Source organism: Peromyscus maniculatus, chromosome 8 (genome assembly GCF_049852395.1).
Source record: "Peromyscus maniculatus bairdii isolate BWxNUB_F1_BW_parent chromosome 8, HU_Pman_BW_mat_3.1, whole genome shotgun sequence".
NCBI lineage: Eukaryota > Metazoa > Chordata > Mammalia > Rodentia > Cricetidae > Peromyscus > Peromyscus maniculatus.
The window spans coordinates 75,492,266-75,510,117 of record NC_134859.1 but is presented as its reverse complement, the minus strand read 5'-3'; the positions used below and the strand labels follow the sequence as shown (position 1 = coordinate 75,510,117).

At 51.6% G+C, this 17,852-nt stretch overlaps 1 protein-coding gene and 1 long non-coding RNA gene across 14 annotated transcripts in view; both read left to right on the top strand.

Annotated features, from left to right (window-relative positions):
* Positions 1 to 17,852, top strand: part of Msi2 (musashi RNA binding protein 2) — a 367,917-nt gene that overhangs the window by 170,590 nt on the left and 179,475 nt on the right. The window lies entirely within an intron of this gene.
* On the top strand, positions 8,945 to 17,043 carry LOC143266986 (uncharacterized). Its single transcript, XR_013041841.1, has 2 exons — positions 8,945 to 14,245; positions 14,759 to 17,043. It is a non-coding gene; the product is annotated as an uncharacterized LOC143266986 (long non-coding RNA).

Sequence of the window (17,852 nt, the reverse complement as noted above, 5' to 3'; positions counted from 1 at the left end):
CTTCTTCAACATGACCTTCAGTTCTCATCTTCATCAGTGCAGTAGGCCTCTCCCTGCTTCAGCCTCCAGAGACCCCAGCCGCCCTGTCTGTCCTCACAGAGGGGAAACAAGCTGACTAAGACCACTCTGCCTACAGCCTGCAGACACCAGACTGCTCTCTCTCCTGGTTATATGTGCCCTCAATCTTGGGCTGTAGGCCCTAGATGTGGGAGGCCAGGCAACGGTGGGGTCTGTCAGCACATCTACTTGCTGGCTTTTTGTGGAGATAGGGATTATTCTCTCAGAGTGTCTTTTTCTGAACTTAGGATATAAGGGGGGCGGGGTATGTGACAACTTGTTCCTGGGAAGGCTGCTATCTAAGGAGGTTTTGATTGTTTCACAGTTCCCGTATAGAGCTGCCAATCATTCCTTACCTACGATGAGCCAGTGCTAGCAAAAACACAGTATGCTTCGTCACATGGGTGTTTTCTAAGCAACCACAAAAGGGTAGAGCATCCCCATTCTTCCTCTGCCCGGGAATGGAGCCCTGCCCTTGGCAATGTGGGGAGCTGAGATGCAGGCCTGAGAGCGGTGGACGGGAGATGGAACAAAGCCGCATAAGCAGCCTTGGCTGAGGAGCGGTGTCTGGTCAAGGGGCTGCTCACTCAGACTTGTCACTTCTCTGTAAGGCCACCGTCGTGGTTTTCAAGGTGTCTTGTGACATGTCTTGAAACTCGATATCCAGGTGATGGTAACATATGATTGTAACATAAGGATTTGGGATTGAACCTGCGTCCCTATAATTTACTCTGTGGGGAGCAGTCAGCAGTTTCATCGGGCAAAATGAGCTTAATGTTAGCCCCGGAACAGCAGCCAGAGCAGGCAGGAGCACCTGCCTGGGCAGAGGAATGCGCCCTGTGCTAGGCACACTCCTGCATTTAACCCTCACCACAGGCCTGGTAGCAGGAGCTACATTTTAACCTCATTTTACAGAGAGTCAATAGATGTCCCTAGAGGTTAAGTGGCTTGGTCAAGGTCACATGGCTAAAGGTTGGTAGAGTAAGGATCCCAGCCTTGTCTGACCCCAGGGTTCTTGCTTTTCTCTGCCTCACCAGGATGGTGCCCCAAGCTGGAGAAATTCTAACATTAAGTAGAAAGAGCTTCATGAGCCTGTGTCCTGTTAGCTGGCTGGTGGCCAGGCAGACTCCCAGAATGATATTATATTTGCTCTCATTTATAGAGCAAACCCTAGTGAAATTAGAACTCCCCACCTAAGGGCTGGGTGGAGGGGGTGCTCCCTAGGAGTTCTGATTGGGGGAGCATTCTTAGGTGTGTTAACTGATTTGGGGGAGCCTGGGGCACAGTGATAGAATTAGTCTGTCTTTGGTAGCCTCCACAAACAGCCCCAGACTGCGGAATGTCAGACACCCTCTTCCCGTGTCTCCATGATGGTACCAGTGTGCAGCGGCCATGCGCTTCTGCTTCTGTTCTCAAGGGACACCACGAATGTGTCCAGCCTCCCTCAGCCCCCCTACCGCTGCCAATGCCACGATGTTTCTGACTTGTTCGGCTTGAGTCTGAGTGTGCTTCTGGGACTTGGCATACAGTAGTAAGTGTGTAAGTGCAGGAGACCATAGACTCTTCAGTAGCTCAAGGCCGGAAAGCTGCGAATCCAGCTCCCCATCCTTAGAAGTAGGTGCTGCTGTGGCCGCATGTGGGCTTTCAATCCACTTCCCGTGTGACCGTGAAGCTGTTGGCCAGCTGTGTGTGCCTGGGTTTCCCCACCTACCTCATTCTCTCACACTGCTCCCAGGAGACACTGCTCTCTGACCTGGTTCTCCCTGCCCTTTCTGTGGAACCCATGCTAGGATGCCCTTTGCTTTTAGAACACCGCCCGCTGCCCACTGCAGCTGGCATGGGAAGCCCTTACCCTCTGTGCCAATTTACAGAGAAGATGGTCCTGTGGTCACCGCCCTGAATAATGCAGAGGCTCCTGGGCCCCCTGGCTCTCCTGTGGGGAGCTGTGTTTGTTGCTGGAAACCCTTGGCGTGTATCCCAAGACTTGAAACGAGGGCTTGAAGCCATCCTTCCGGCATTAGCATCTATTTTCCTTTTGTCACAGCCGACTTCCTGTCTTTTCACTTGTGTTTTTAAGCCCTAGAACGTGTGTGTGGGTGTCGGGGGATCCAAGCCCTTGTCCACTGCTTGCCCGGTTCTGAGGGACTCTTATACATTAAAGATGACAGCTGTGGCAGAGAGCATTTTTAAACAGGCCCCGCTCCCTCTGTGTGCCCCCAGAGTGTTCAAGTTTCTGTGTATAGCAAGTCCAAAGCAAACAGACACGCTCTGGAGAGTCGAGCCCGAGGTGGGACTTGAGACAGCCACCGGGGAAGGAGAGCGGCAGAGGCCACCATGGGGGAGAGCCCCGGCTGCAGCTTTGAACTGCTGGTCTCCTGCGTGTGCTTTGAGAAGTAGAGATGCATTGGGAGCTTAGCTGAGCCTGGCTCTTGCCGTGGCCTGCTAGACAACCACGAGGGAAACTTGGGGTCTGCGCGCCCCCCCCCCCCCCCCCCCGTGCATGCATGCCCACACTCCTGCACCCGTGTTCTCTCTCTCCCCGTCTCCCTCCCCGAAAATCAGTGACCTCACCTGCACACACAGTCACACCCCGCCACTGCAGCTGAGGCCCATGTATGGGTGGTTACGCACAAGCTCTGTAGACAGGATTCTAGAAACTGAAGGAGGGGCACGACTGATTGAAGCCTCCCCAAGAAGCCTTCCATTGTGCACCTTCTGCTACAAGTACTGTGCGGAGTCTCTGGGCAGCAGACTGCACACTTGGATCACCCGTTCCCTGTTAACAGTAGTGGCTGACCATCTGCATCTCCAAGCTTAGTATCCACTTGGGCACAAAAATGTTGTGTAATTCCTGTCGTTGGCAGGGAGCTCCTGGGAGAGAGAGAAGACAGGCACTCAGGGACAAGTCCACAAGGCACTCTTATTGCCATGACGCCTCCCAGCCTCTCTTAGAGGGAGAGAGCCACCCTGGTCCCCTGGTTTTGGAGAGTGGGTCTTGATTGGGCACTCGCCACAGGCTATGGTCGGGAGCCCAGTCAGAGCTGAATCCCAAGCCCGCTGGATTGGGTCAGCAAATCTTCACTGAACAATGTTGATGCAGCTCCCAGAGCTGCTACATCTTCGAGTTTATTTTAGGCAGATGATTGCCTTCTAGGTCATTTGCGACCATTTAACTATCCTTGGCAGGAGGACTGACTTGAATCAGCCAAGGCTCTTGAGTTTGGAACGGGGCATCATCTTTTCCCACGTAGTCTCCATGTACCAGGCTTATGGCTTCACTGGCATCCACTCCACTGTCCGGGTGGAGAGGAGAAGGAAGTATGGCAGTGCCCTCTTCCAAAGGCCTGGAGTTACCATGCTTGCCTCGCTGGCCATTTCCACCAAGCTCACCCTCTCTCTGGGCAGAATTAGACTCTGTCTAGAGGACTAGACATTTTCCCCAAAGGCCACAGTTCCCCTACACGTTGAGAGGTATCAGACACACAAGTGAGGCCAGATAATGCAGCAACTACCAAATTGAGCACTCCTTAAATGCAGGACTTCCCTGCGCCTTCAGTCTGCTGTTGTGATGTAAGTGATGCTCCCCGAGCTTGTCTCATCGATGAACTTGTATTAAGGGGGGGTCGCGGGACTAATGTCTCTTGAAGTGTTCTGTGAAAAGCTTCTAAAAGTCTTTTACGGCTCTGAGATATCAGCTTCCTTGGCTGTACACAGTAGGAGCTAGTCAAGAGTTCTTAACGTCTTCACCGCTTCTCAAGCAAAATTTCTCCTAGAGACCCTGGGCCCTCAGAACACTGTTTCCCTCTTGAAAAAGCAATTACTCAGTAAACATTAGGGAGTAAAGTGAGTTCTGACTTGATAGTTTGAAGTCAGATAGACCTGTTGGCTTTATAGAAATAAGTATCAGACATTTTATTGTATGTATTCAAATATATTTCCATACAACAGATCAATTTGAATGTATATATGCTTATATGTATATGTGCACACACATATGTATCCACACATGTAGTATATATACTGTATAATGTACAGACCATCAGTGGCTAGCAGAGCTTCAGTGTGATTATACAATGATTTGTCACAAGCAGAGAAGAACATAGACTCAGTGTGCAATTTTTGGTTAGCTTTGAGAAACTGGTTGATACTGTCTGGATAGTAAGGTTAGAAGTAAAGTCAGGAATTCCTGAATTCTTCATGTCTAGGAATATCTGTGGTCTTGGATCGAGAACCTCTGGATTGGATGGAGACCTCTCTCCAGCTGTGGTTTTCTCCTTGTTCCTGCCTCTGAGCCACGTGCCAAAATCACAGTGGGCTCCACCCATAACACTAATCAGTGACCCTGTAAACTCCAGAATGTAACTGGACTGCTAATTGCTACTGGTGCTGTGGTTTGAGCCAGGTTTGGTGTGTAGGATGCACTCTGTGCAGGCCACAGGAGGATAATTTGGGAATTCTCTAGCCTGTTCTGGTGCCTGGCTGCTGGGCACCTGCCAAGTGCATTGGGCTGTTTGCTTTGGGTAACTATGGCAGCCCCTTAAGGGCCACTGGAGGATTTGATTCCAGTCTCGATGCCGATTGTTTGGTACACCACCCAGAAGAACGCCTGCCTGGCTGTGAGAACTGGAGAGAAGTTTCCAGAGGCAGGCCTATGCTATCTGGTGTTTTTCTTCCTATGTGATGAGCAGGAAGAAAACTTCCTGAGCAGAGCTTGAGTTTGGGGATAGTTATTTGGTACAAAAGGTAACTGGCATGTTTGGGGACTTTTCTCACGAGCATCCCTGTGACATTTAACAGATGGCCTTTGTGCTAAACCTGGGTCCCTGTCAAAACGCTCTCTGCAGTTATTTTGAGAAGGGATGGGAAAGAGTGAGGTGTAAGAAGGTGAAGGACTCGAAGCAGGACTGTTGACCAAGGTCAAAGCTTTTTAGCAAAGGGCGTTGAGAGGCCTGGAGACAGGAAGAGGGATGTGAATCATCTGGTGCTTTCGTTTCTCTGATGTCAGAATAATGCAGGATCCTCAGCCCTTGACTCCTGGCTTCAGATCCCGGGAAGCTAACCCAGGCAACCTTTGGGGTTAGTGTGGGACCCTAATGCCTGATTAGACAGTTTTTCAGTAACTGCAATCAGATGTTAATTTGTGCACCTGTAGCCCAACACCGTGGGACACAGCCCTCACGCTGGAGATCCTCGAGGTAAGGGAGAGCCGTGGAGAAACAGGATTGAAGATACCAAGGTGAACGAGAAGAAATGTGCAGAAGGTGGGCATCCATGCCAAGTGCGAGGGAATGGTGGAACAGACCTGGAGGGACAAGTCCCATCGCCTGGCAGGATGGCTTGCTCACGCACGGTTCCAGGGGAGGAGCAGCCCAGACTGTCTTCAGAGCAACAGAGTTAGAAAAGTGCAGGATACGGTACCCAGAGCTGAAGCAAGGCTTGGGGCTGGGTTCTCTAGGTAGTGAGCAGAGTCTGTTCCAAGAGTGAAGATTGGCTGAGAGGGCAGTGTTCTCTGGAGGGTGAGGGTTATGTGCCCAGTCTGCACCAGGAGCGTGCTTGCGTGGCTGGTGAGAGATAAGGCAGCAGGATGTGTCAACACTGAGTTCCTCGCTGTGCAACTTTGTTTGTTTCTTTTGTTTTGTTTTTTGAGACAGGGTTTCTCTGTGTAGCTTTGCACCTTTCCTGGATCTCGCTCTGTAGACCAGGCTGGCCTCGAACTCACAGAGATCCGCCTGCCTCTGCCTCCCGAATGCTGGGATTAAAAGCGTGCACCACCACCACCCAGGTGCACCACCACCACCCGGTGCTGTGCAACTTCTTACCGAGTGCTTCATGGGAAAGCAGGCTGGATTGTCCCGTGGACCCGCAGCACAAGGCCGAGTTAGCCCTCATCTCAGAGTGCCATTCCTGAAGTGGGATTGGCAGAACTCTCTCCCTGCATGTGTGAGCATGTGCCCACAGAATGGACAACTGCTTCCTACAGGTGACCCTAGTCTTCTCCTGCCCCTGTGTACACGGACAGCCTTCTGTCTGCTCCCTGGGGGCACCCAGTCACCACACCCCCCCCCCCCCAGGCAGATGTTGGGTAGTAATTAGTCAGCCTAAGCTTTGTAGGTCCAATGACTTGTTGGCTTAAATTTTTAAAAGTACAGAAAAACGGAGTGCTGATTTATTAAAAATGAATCCTCCCGGGGGTAGCTTCAGCAGAGGGGCCTGACGGGGGGGTGGGAGTGGGGTGGGGAGGCAGGTGGTGGGAAAGTGCTGTGCAAGGCGCATTGCCTCTGCCCTGCCTGTCTGCAGTGGGAACACAGGCCCAGCCCATGCCGTCCCCTGCACCGGGAGATGGCAGCCCTGTGCAGGTCTCCTTCCAGCCCTCCTTCCCCTTCTCCGGTCCTCTCTCTCTCCAGCGTGAGTTTGTTAAGCATGAAGTAGAAAGTTCCACAGGTCTGTGACTTCTGCGGCAGAAAAACATCGTGTCACAGCCCCAGAGGTCGTGACGTGAAGTCGCACTGCAGGCTGAGGCCCGGGGTGGCCCTCGCTCCTGGCTGTTGGCAGCGCCGACCTCTCTCGTGTCTTTGCCAGTTTCTTCACATGGCCTTCTCCCTGTGTACCTGTCTGTGTCCCTGGGTCACCTTTTCTGCTAGGACCCCAGAACCGTTGGTTCGAGGTCCTTTCCTCCTCCACATTGAACCTCATTTTAACATGACTAATTACATCTGCGGCATCCTTGTTTCCAAACAGCGTCACATGACTGAGGGACTCGGGGTTAGCATCACAGCAGCTTCGTGTTAAGGACACCGTACAACCTGTCCTAGCTTCCTCCTTCCCCTCCTTGTCTAGCCTTCCTGACCCCTCTGAACCCCGCCTCACTGCCTCACACCCTGCACCCCATCTCCTCCGTCTCCGTGGCCATCTCATCCGCCCCCAGCCTTTTGTGGTTCACCTTACTATGTAGGTCACAGTCATCCAGCAGAAGTGGGCCAGCGCCTTTCTGTGAGCCGGATCCCCCTCCCTGCAGCAGTGGGTGCTGTGTTTACACGAGCCCCAGACAGTAGTCCCAAGGCTTCTTTCTCTGCTGAGAGACTGAAGAAGAAGTCCACTGTCCAGAGTTTTCCTTTAAGCAGGGCTGTGAGGGTGGGGACGGGGAAAAAAGGAATCCGTGTGAGTCTGCATACTTGAGAGAGAATTTCCTTTTATTGATCAAAACAGCTTCCAGCACAGGCCAAGGACGTCCCCTGGATGAGCCTTATCCTCCTCAGAGGCAAGCCGTACAGGCGCAGTGCAGAGCTAGCCAAATTGAAATCCAGCAAGAGGGGAATGTTGGCCCCCATTGCATCATGGGCCATTAAGTCTCTAATGTGGCAGAGGCCCCTGGGTTTGTCTTCTCTGTTAATTGCCAGCATGCTACATTTTTCTCTCTGCTGCCCTGGATGGGTGTCATGCCTTCAAACACACGTTCTTCTGTTGGTGCTCCTTCAGTGGGCACCAGTGACGACCTGAGGTCATGGTCTGCAAACCTCAGACTCCACCACAGTCCTCATGAGCGCGAGCATCTCTCTCCCTGCTTAGAGTTCGGCGGCCCCGGACAGCTAGGACCCCTGGCTCATTTTCTGTCTGGGGACAGTGATGCTGGAGCCCCTAGCGTTGTGGATGTGGCGATGGGGATGGCAGGCAGGTCTCCGGGAACCTTTGACGAGGACCAATAGTTTTGAGATGACTTTTGCTCATGGGGACTTTCCAGGGTGAGTAAAGATAGAGGCTCTTGGGGTTTTGAGAAAGCCACCTCTACCAAACCTCTCACAGTTTCTATTTCCGAGGTCACCCTCCTCCTGACCAAGGTTGCCCCTTGCCTGGTGGTCACTCACCACTCCGGGGCTCTGCCCCCCATCTCAGCCACTGTGCTTTCCTCCTTGACTGGTCACCATAATCAGAATTTCTAGACTGTTCTTCCACCAGCCTTCTAGCCTTCACGGTCTAGTCCTGTTCAGCCACGTTTCCTTCTGTGTTTTCTGTCCCATAGTGTGGTCCACTTGCCTCTGTCCCGTTGGCTGTCCCCAAGCCCAGAATGCCCTGCGTAGATAGATTCCCTGCTCTCAAGCTTGTCAAACTCAGGTCCCGCCTTCAACACGAGTTCTGTTTCGTTGTTGTCCTTGTGACTCGAACAGGATGTCCCGTTCCAGTGCTACTGCAGTGTCACTTTCTTCTTTGCTGATCTAGACAACCCGTCTGGCATCGGTTACACTCCCGGTGTCATCTGCTGAGACTTGCTGGACACCTCTACTGGGTCCCTGCGCCTGTTTAGTTGGGTTCAGTTTAGCCAACGCTCGGAGATACTCAATACAAACTTTCTAGGCTTGGGGTGGTCCTGCTTCCTTGGTGGATACATTGAAGGATGAAGTGGGTGAGGGGGGTGAACATGGGAGAAAGAAGTGGCGTGGGGGTGCAGCACAGCCACAGAGCCCCCAGAGAAACGGAGGCAGGTGAGAGGAGCGTGCGCCTCTCCTAAACCAGAGGGCCAGAGACGAAACACAGTCAAACCCCTTTCTTTCTCTGAGGAAGGATTTGAGGGGGACAGTTGGTTTATGAGGGGTACAGGTAACTTCCCTGGCTAGTACCTCTTGGTATACACTCTTGGAAGCCCTGAGGGTTTCTTGTAGAGGCCACTCTGTGTCTGTTTCTCTCTTTGGAGACAGCTCCAGCGGGCAGCTTGCAGTGGCCTCCTGCTTCAGCTTGGCATGAAGATGATAGCTCTTGCCAGAAAGCCCTTAGTTCTGAGTGGAAAACAGTCCCCGCCTGGCTGGGACTGTGATTCACTGGTCGTGGTAGAAGTCTCTTGTATCCTAGCAGGCCATAGGGTTCATCCTCAGCAAAGAGGGGAGTGGGGGAAGTGGGGCGGGGGTGGGAGGGGGAGAGGAAGAATGGACATGAGGACACGGCTCCGTTGTCGGGCGCGACAGAGCCCGTGATTATGTGCATCTAACACGGCGTACCGTGTGTGACAGTGTCTTGTACTCTTCTGGTACGTGGTGCTTCCTGCTGGCAATTTCTATTTTATCCCTACCCTGGGAGCTGTCTTCCTGTCCCGCCCCCCCACCCCCACCCCCGTCTTAGAGTACCTGAGTGTATCCGTTTATGATGGAGCCTCCAAGAATAGTTTTAAACATAAAGATATTGCCTGTTCTGTTGCTGTCATATTTCCGCTGAGTACAATGAAGTGACTGTTTCTGAAAACCTAAACAAAGGCCCAGAGGAAGCATTCTGTTCGGACGTGAGCCAACCTATCACAAACACCCCATTTCAAAGGCGGCAATCCAGAGCTGGGTGTAGCTCAGCACTAGAGCGTTTGCCTGGGTGAGGTCCTAAGTTCAAGCCCCCAGTACCACTAAACCAAGCCTCAGACCAGCAAACACAAAACACAAAGAGATTCTTTGGTCCCCTTTCGTTAGTGGGCAGGTGGGCCATTGTCCTGGCTTCCTGAGAAGCTGCTTTGGTTTTTATGCCTTGATGAAACTAGTTCTGGTTGAATTTAGGGTCTCCCCGGGTACAGTGGAAGACAGGCAGGTGGACTCGGATACAGGAGCCCAGTGTTCTGTCTTATGTCTCCGCTGCAGAGCCTAGGCCCCCAAAGCACCCTGATAGAGGGGTTGAGCTGAGTTGTACACTCCAAGCCTAGTTCCCTGCCCTGGATGCCTCCTGAACCCCACCACCCACCCTCACCCCATCACTCTTCTCAAGTTGGTGGGTGTCTGAGCAACCCGAAACCCGGGCTGTACTTAGCTGTGCGTCAGCTTCTTTAAGCCCAGAGAAGGCTGAAGAACATGCAGCTTTATTACGCTATGCTTTTAGAGACCATTCGCCCAGCTCTGAGCCTGGGAGAAGGTTTCCAGGGTCTATTAGGCAGCAAGTGCTTTGATGGCTTTGGAATCATAAGGTTGATTTGAAAAATTGCCACCTAATGGCTTACAACTGGAATAAATTTCCCGAAATTGGACCTCGGAGGGAGAGTTGGGTGCACACGTGGGGGCCTTCTCCCCAGTGAACGGCACACCATGCTGGGCAAAGGCTCTGCTCTTTGTGGCCATCAGGGCCAGGAGGCCCCCGTAATTAGGCAGGGGACTCTGTCACTCTTCATTTCTCAATTTGGACTGAACATTTAGTGGCAGCAGCTGTGGGGAGGCTTCAAACTGGAATTTCTCCCCACTGGCCTTTAAAAGGCCAAGGCCTGAGAATTCCTGAAAAATTAATGGGGTCTCTGTGGGTTCTTCCCTCTTGCTGGTAACCTGGCCTCTCCCAGGCCCGCCACGGCTGCGTGGCATAATAGCTCTCAGCAGCCGCTCTTTTGTATGCAAATATGACCTAAAGAAGTCGGGGAGGCGGCGGGCCATTGTTGCCAGAGACCGAGATTTCAAACAGCCACAAGGCTTTAAAATATTCCAGGCAGATATTGAAAATGTCAGCAGCCGGTTTCTCCTACTTACTTCTTCCCGAGCTCTCCTACCCCCCCCATCCCCCCACCAAACCTCCACCCCTCCCCGTCCCTCCCTTCTGCCACCCACCACATAAAATATAATCAAAAAGCTGGTAAATAATTTAAAGAATTGCCTCAAAGGATTCGCACCACTAGAAAGAGACTCCTTTCCCTGGTTTTAAGTTGGGAGAGACTGTTTTCATCCCCCTCCCAATATTTAAAATATTCAGGAGTGTCCCGCAGGGTCTTGAACTCATAAGTGCCTGCATTTTTCTCACTATGTTCTCATCCCCTCTTTTCTTTATTGATTTTTTTTTTTTAAGGTTGCTGTCGGCAACATTTAGGTCCAACTTTCAAATGAAAGTCGTATTTCCGATACCAGTCTGAAGTCAGACGGACTTGAGGTCTGTTTCCTTCATCCGACTTCTGTGTCCCTGCTGCCTCGTTTAACAGAGTGGAGCGAATCTTGGCTACCGGGACTTTTCATCCTGTTAGCTCCGTTCAAAGGGACCCCTTACCTTGTGAGCAGAAGGCAGAGGTGCCTTAGATGTGGGGCTGTCACACATCTAGAAACTTCCTCGGCGAGGACTGGACCTCCAGGCTCACCCTGCACACCGTGGGAAGGGAGAAAAGTGGTCAGGCCTCAGCCTGGGGTGGAGTGCATGACGGAGAAGCTCAAGTTTTGCGTTTCCCAGAAGTCCTGGGGCCAGGAGTATGACTGGCCAGGTAGAGGTGATTGTAGCTGGGTACAGAGCCTGCACAAGCACTGGGTGAACGGAAGGAAGAAGTGTATGATATGTGAACAGAAGGAAGGACTGAAAGGAGAGAAAAAAGGACAGATGGGTGGATCCAAGGGCAGGCAAAGGCCTTTCAGGTGTTGGATGGATGGAAGGATGGGTGGAGAGATACAGTTGTGGGGGGGGTAAATTCATTAGAGAATAGGAGGACGGAAGAATAGGTGACAGAAATCTGGATGAAAAGTAAGCGGGTGGTTGGCAGTTAGAAGAAGAGTGGTGGGTACTTGTTCTTGTTACATGTTTTCTCATGCTGTACCCAACCCAAGCCCTTGCTGCTAGAAGGCTGGGGCAGGTTGAAGATTATAGACCCTGCCCTTGAATCCTTACTTACAGGTGGGACCCTCCAGGCCTACTCTGATGGTGCAGTCACGCACCGAACACACTGGTCCCTCCCTCCTGCAGCCCATCCTGCCTGCCCCTGCCCCTCTGAACTGATGTTCTCTGGCTCATAGATGGTTGTCGTCGGTATCTGCCAAAGAGCTTGGGCCCAGCAAATACAGGTCACCTCCCTGGCACCCTGGTCTCCCAGCTTAGCCATTGCTCCGTGCTGGGCGAATGGCAGGGGGGCTAGGTTAGACATTGTTGTGTGGTTTTAGGGGACCTGAAAGAGCGTGTGCCTAGAGGTGCTAGGAGTTCAATGAGGTCCTGCTCGCAAGTCCTCAGGAACCTTCAGTGACTGCTCGTTCCCTGTCTGTGCAGCTGGAGGAACATTTATCATTACCAAAGGTGGGGAGGGACGGTCCCAAGGAAAATGTGAGGAGTCTTGGGCTCCTGAGGTGAAGCTTATTTGGCAAGGTTCCTCGGGCCTGATGTGAGCACTTTGTATGCCTTCAGGCTGGTCCTGGGGAGCACAGCTGAGGATGGCATGCTCTGGCAAGACCCTTAGAAGGTGGCCTGGGAGGAGTCCAGAGCAGTTCAGAGCTCATCCTGTCTCTTTGAGACACCAGACTTTTTCTTGTTTCTGTCAATGACCTCCTGGTGAGATCTTCATCCTGGAAAGCTAAGGCTGGCTTTCCTCGACAGGCAGAATGCACTGCCCTAGGTATTTATCCTCCAGCACGACTGTCTGTTGTTGCTGCTGCCTTGGAGACTCAAGTGAACCCACACACAAGTTGGTAGCCGCCTCAAGAGACCTTGGTGGGTATCAAGACCCCTCTTATGTTCTGAAATCTAGAACAACCCCGGCTTTGTCCCCTCTGAGGAGTCTGCCAGAAAGACAGACATTTAGGTCTCCTACCTCATCTCCCAGCTCTGGTTCCCTTTTATTTTAAGCCGCTAAGAAGGGAGATGCGAGGTCTGTGATCTGTAAGCATAAAGGATTTTTAAACTAAACAAGAAAACCAATTATTTTTCTAACTGCTTTACTCCTTCAAATCTTCCCTGTAATGGAGATTTAGAACCCATCACAGTTGGGCTATTATTTCTGTGTAAACAGTGTCATGCCCTATTGCACCAGGCACACAGTCAATTTTTTCCATTACACATAGACACAGTTGATGAGGGTGCCGAGTCCACGGTCTGCCGGGCGCGTTATCGTCTATGGGTGTGCATGACCATGATCAGCAGTGGGGAAAGGGTTAAGAGTTCCATCCGGGGCCCCTCTGGTAGCTGCTGAGCCCTGTTACACTTCAGGCCCTGGCTTATGAGGCTCAGGGACAGAGAAGAGTTGACTAGACCACAAGGACAGCCAACCAAAGAATTCTTCAGGTGGATAGGATATAGTGGTCTGCAGGGTTCCGTCAGGGTCTGTTCATGGAGCTTCTGAAGTACACGTCTGTCCTAGTCTGGGTTCTGTGTCTGTGACAGGACGCTGACCAAAAGCAGCTCGAGGAGGAGAGGATTTGTTTGGCTTGCATGCACCATCACGGTCCGTCACTGAGGTGAACTCAAGCAGGCCAAGAACCTGGAGGTGGGAACTGAAGTGTACAGACCGTGGAGGGATGCTGCTCACTGGCTTGCTCTTGGAACTCATTTTTCAGCTACCTTTCTCAATCTCCCAGGACCACTATTCCACTGTCTAGGAGTGGAATGCCCACAGCTGGCTAGGCCCTACCACATCAGTCATTAATTAAGAAAATGCCCCCCCCCAGACTTGCATACCGGCCAGTCGGATGGAGGCATTTTCTCCATTGAGGTTCCTTCTTCCAAGATGACCTAATTTGTGTTAAGGTGACACTATAACATCTGACTTACAGCTTGGGAGCCCTGGGATGAAATTTGGAGAGCTGTAGCCCACAGGGCTCCTGTCTTGCAAAGCATGACATGCTCGAGTTTGCCCTGTACCTTAAGGTTTCTGTCCCCATGTCCCCTTTGTCTGGTCTTTCTATCTTCCAGTTATGAGTCACATACTGCCTCCCTGAAAACTCCCTCTTTACCCCAGAGCTGAACCCCAACTGTATGGCTGTCCTGTGCTGGTTTGGGGACCCCTTGTTTTGGCATGTACCTCTCTGATTGTAACCACCAATCTGTCTTTTCCAGAAAAATCTAAGCTCCTTGAGGGTAGCCCTGTGCCCTCATCAACTTTGGATCATAGGGTCCAAGTCCATCTCCCCATTGTGAATGAGGAGGCACCCTACAAGGATGGAGGCAGAATGCCTGGCAGTCAGCCGAGCAGCTCCTTGGGTGGGCAAGGTCAAGGTCAAGCAGCTCAGTCAGTGAAGAGATAGATGCTGGAGGCAGCTTGCCTAGGATCAAATCCCTCCGCTGTTGCCTGGAGAATCTCAGAGACGCTGTGGTCCCTTCCTCTGCAAAGTGATGGATAGGAATGTTTATCGGACGGAGCTGTGGTGAGGTCTGAATGGGTTGGCATTCTCTCTCAGGGGCTGCTCTTGGAGCCACAGACCGTTCCTCTGCTCCTGGTGCATTTGGACCATCCACTCGGGCTGAGCTTGCTTTCTGCCCTTGGAAGGCATTGCCTAAAGCAGTGGTGGAGAACTTCATGGGGGGGGGGTGTTTGCTCACAGTGCTGGCCACACAGTTGACCGTCTGAGTAACAGATGATCCTACCCGCTGTTACACCACGGTTTCATGTATGCCTCTGGACACTTGAGTATAAACCTTTTGTATTGTTCTTATAGCTTAGTCTAGAGATTGTAAAGCCTGATCACTGATGGACCCAGCCAGCCAATCTTTAGAAAGCACCTTTGTGTACAAGCACTGTACTTAGAGATGAGCTGTTTGTCCTCAGAGCCTGAGAGTACTTTTGGAATTCCTTCAAGGAGGTTGATCCAGAGAGTCACTCAGGGTGTGCATCTCACCCCTCATCTGTTGGAGATGAAGCAGCTGACACACACACACACACACACACACACACACACACACACACCAGGGTCTCTCCTTGAGCTTTCTTGCTTATCTAGTTGAGGCAGATGCTCTCTCAGCCTTTGGTTCTGCTGTTAGCCTCTAGGATTCACTCATGCCCCAAACCCCAGGCTTCCAGGAAGCCATGGACATCCAGTGATGTCATCAGCCTCAAAGCTCCTGGACTTTTTCTCTCTGGGAACTGCCCTTTGGGTAGGCATGGCCTCCCCTGCTCAGAGGCCAGTGGGATGGGTCAGGGCGGAGAGAGCTGGCGAGGCCGAAGGGCTGCTTTCTACTCCCGCCAGTGGACCGTGCTTCCAGCAGGAATGAGTGTTCACGTGATGGATCTCCACAACAGTGAACCAAAAGGAGATTCGGATCTTATAGAGGATGCCTTTTAAGATGTCCTCCTGGGCCGGGTGGTGGTGGTGCATGCCATTAATCCCAGCACTCGGGAGGCAGAGGCAGGTGGATCTTTGTGAGTTCGAGGCCAGCCTGGTCTACCGAGCGAGATCCAGGAAAGGCGCAAAGCTACACAGAGAAAACCTGTCTCGAAAAACCAAAAAAAAAAAAAGTCCTCACGGGTCTGATTGAGCATTGGTCCCAGTGCAGCTTGGTTGGCAGTCAACCTCTGAGACTTGTGTCTGGACTGACCGCCTCCACATGGGGAGAACATAGAATGGGACGCACATGTTTTTCCCTAATGGGCCATTTTAGGGAGAAGCCCTGCAGATCCTGCCAGTGCCGGGGTGGCAGCTGGGCTCCTGAAAGACAAGTAGAGGGCCGTCTACCACCCCCAGCTAGAGGGGATGAGAAGGAGGGGGGACCATCTTTTTAGAGGTTAGAGTGCCTTTGAGGCCATCATGTCTGAATTCTGACCCCACCTCCTGTCAGCCCTGTGGCCTTGAGCAGGTCCCTTCATTATGAGCCTTATTTTGTTTATCTCTAAAATGGAATGAATGTGGCAGGAATAAGATCTATAGGAAGATTGAAATGAGGCAGTGTATATAAACACCTCGTAAATAGCGTGTGGCCACGGCAGCTGTTAAGATCATCATTTTCACCTTCAGACATGACTGTTGCCTTGTCCTCGTGCCTTGAGCCCGGCATTCCCGGACTGTTTTTACCCTCTTACAGGGAATGCTCTGTCACTGAGGTTTCTTACCAAGCCGCTTTTCATTAAATGTGCCAACCAGCAGATCACCTCCCCTTCCCAGGAGCATAGGGCTGCCTGCCTGGGGATTTATGCGTGTGTTTTGTCTGTGATGCATAATACATATGCGTGTGAGTACGTATGTGCCTCCCCTCCCCCAGTTGTGTATATAAGTCATTCCCCAAAGAGAGATTTATTTCAAGGAACAAATGCTTCTGGTTAGCTTCTGTGTGGATCTGATCCAGCCCCAAGCTGTTAACCATGAGTAGAATTCATTGATGGCAGAAGGAAATGAAAACAAACGTTCCCTGACATGGGGCATTTCCGCTGGGGGCCCCTGGGAGTTCTCCTCCTCTATTAAAATATCTACCAAATTGGACAGAGGAACTTGGCAGCCACAGCCTGAGCTCTCTCATTGTTTCTGTGGGGAGGGTATGGGCAGAAGCTGTGCTTTACCCTCTCTATTCCAGAACCTTCTCCCTGCTGAAGTAGGTGGCTGAGTACCCCATGGCTGGGCAAGGGTCCAGCAGTGGCCGGGGGGGGGGGGGGGGGGGAATGCTTTCTCCTGGCCTACTGGAAGCCTCCATGGGTAAGTGGGGGGGGCAGGCGCGTGTAACCCAGGGAGCTTACATTCCTGAGATGGTCTAAAGCCTTCTGTTTAGCCCCAGCAGATGGAATATGAATGTGTTTTTGATCACAACCAGCTGACAGGAGCTGACCCAGACATTATGATTTGACTGTTTCTCCATTTGGTGCCCCCCGCTTCCTCTTCCTTATGGGGAAGATGTTCCTTTTATGAATGAATTTGCTTCAGGGGACAGAGTTCAGCATGGAGGAGGAGAAGGAGATACATGCTCTCACGCAAAGTTGGGGGTGTTTGCTGATCTGTAATAGCCAGGACCTTTCCTTCCCTTTCAATCCCTAACAGGGGGTCACAGCAGCGTTTTCTGGGGCCTCCAGAAAGTTGCTAGTTGCATTCATTACACGGCCACCCTCTTTACTCTGTCTGCAGGGTAGGAATAGATGTCCCATTGTTCGCATCTGGAGGCCATATCTCAGCGAAGTCAAATAGTGTGCAGAATATTTGCATTTCTGGCTCTAAATAAGGGTTTTTCCACCTGGCCACCGGAAACTTTGCCCTAGACAATGTCCTGTGTATCTCCCAGCCTCCTTGGTCACTGGATACTACAGATATCAACACACGACACACAAGCATGCACATACACACACACACACACACACACACACACACACACACACACACACACACACGACACAGAAATCAGTGTCTTCTGAGAAGGGAATTTTCCCTGATTGAGAACCACCTATTAAAACTCCATGTTGTTGGGGCTGGAGAGATGGCTCAGAGGTTAAGAGTACCGACTGCTCTTCCAGAGGTCCTGAGTTCAATTCCCAGCACCCACATGGTGGCTCACAACCATCTGTAATAAGATCTGGCGCCCTCTTCTGTATACATAATAAATAAATAAATCCTTAAAAAAAACAAAACAAAACAAAACTCCATGTTGTTAATACTTGGGTGAGAGTGGACAGCTGAGGAACCAACCGCATGTACTCAGCAAACTTGTGACCATTGTGTGCAGGCCCCAGAAGGTGCTGGGCCTCCAGTCACAGCAGGAGTCCCGTGCTCTGGAGCTCAGGGAGTTATCAGAAAGGCCAGACTAGGCTCCCTCTCTTCAGAGAGAGCCCAGGTGAGAAACAGGCTCACCCACTTGGAGAGTCCTGGATCCTCATTTTCAGCTCCTGCATGAGTGGGTGGAGAGGGCCACGGGTACCTGTTGAAAGTGCTCCAGAAACACGCAGCTCACGCAGGGCTGGCAAGAGTGAAACTTGGGGCTTTGTCTCATTCATTCTGAGGAGCTGGTGGGCCGTGGAGGCCCCTAAAGTAAGCTCCCACCTTACTTCATTGGACCTGAGTACATTTCCTAACTCAGAACATCCAAAGTTGTTTTTCTTAAAATCCCTCACAGCTTTTGGAAATTTGCCTTTAAAGCAAACACATGAGGCCAAAGCTCCTGGGCCTTCGCCCTTGCAGTTTCAGTTAATTGGTGCCAAAAAT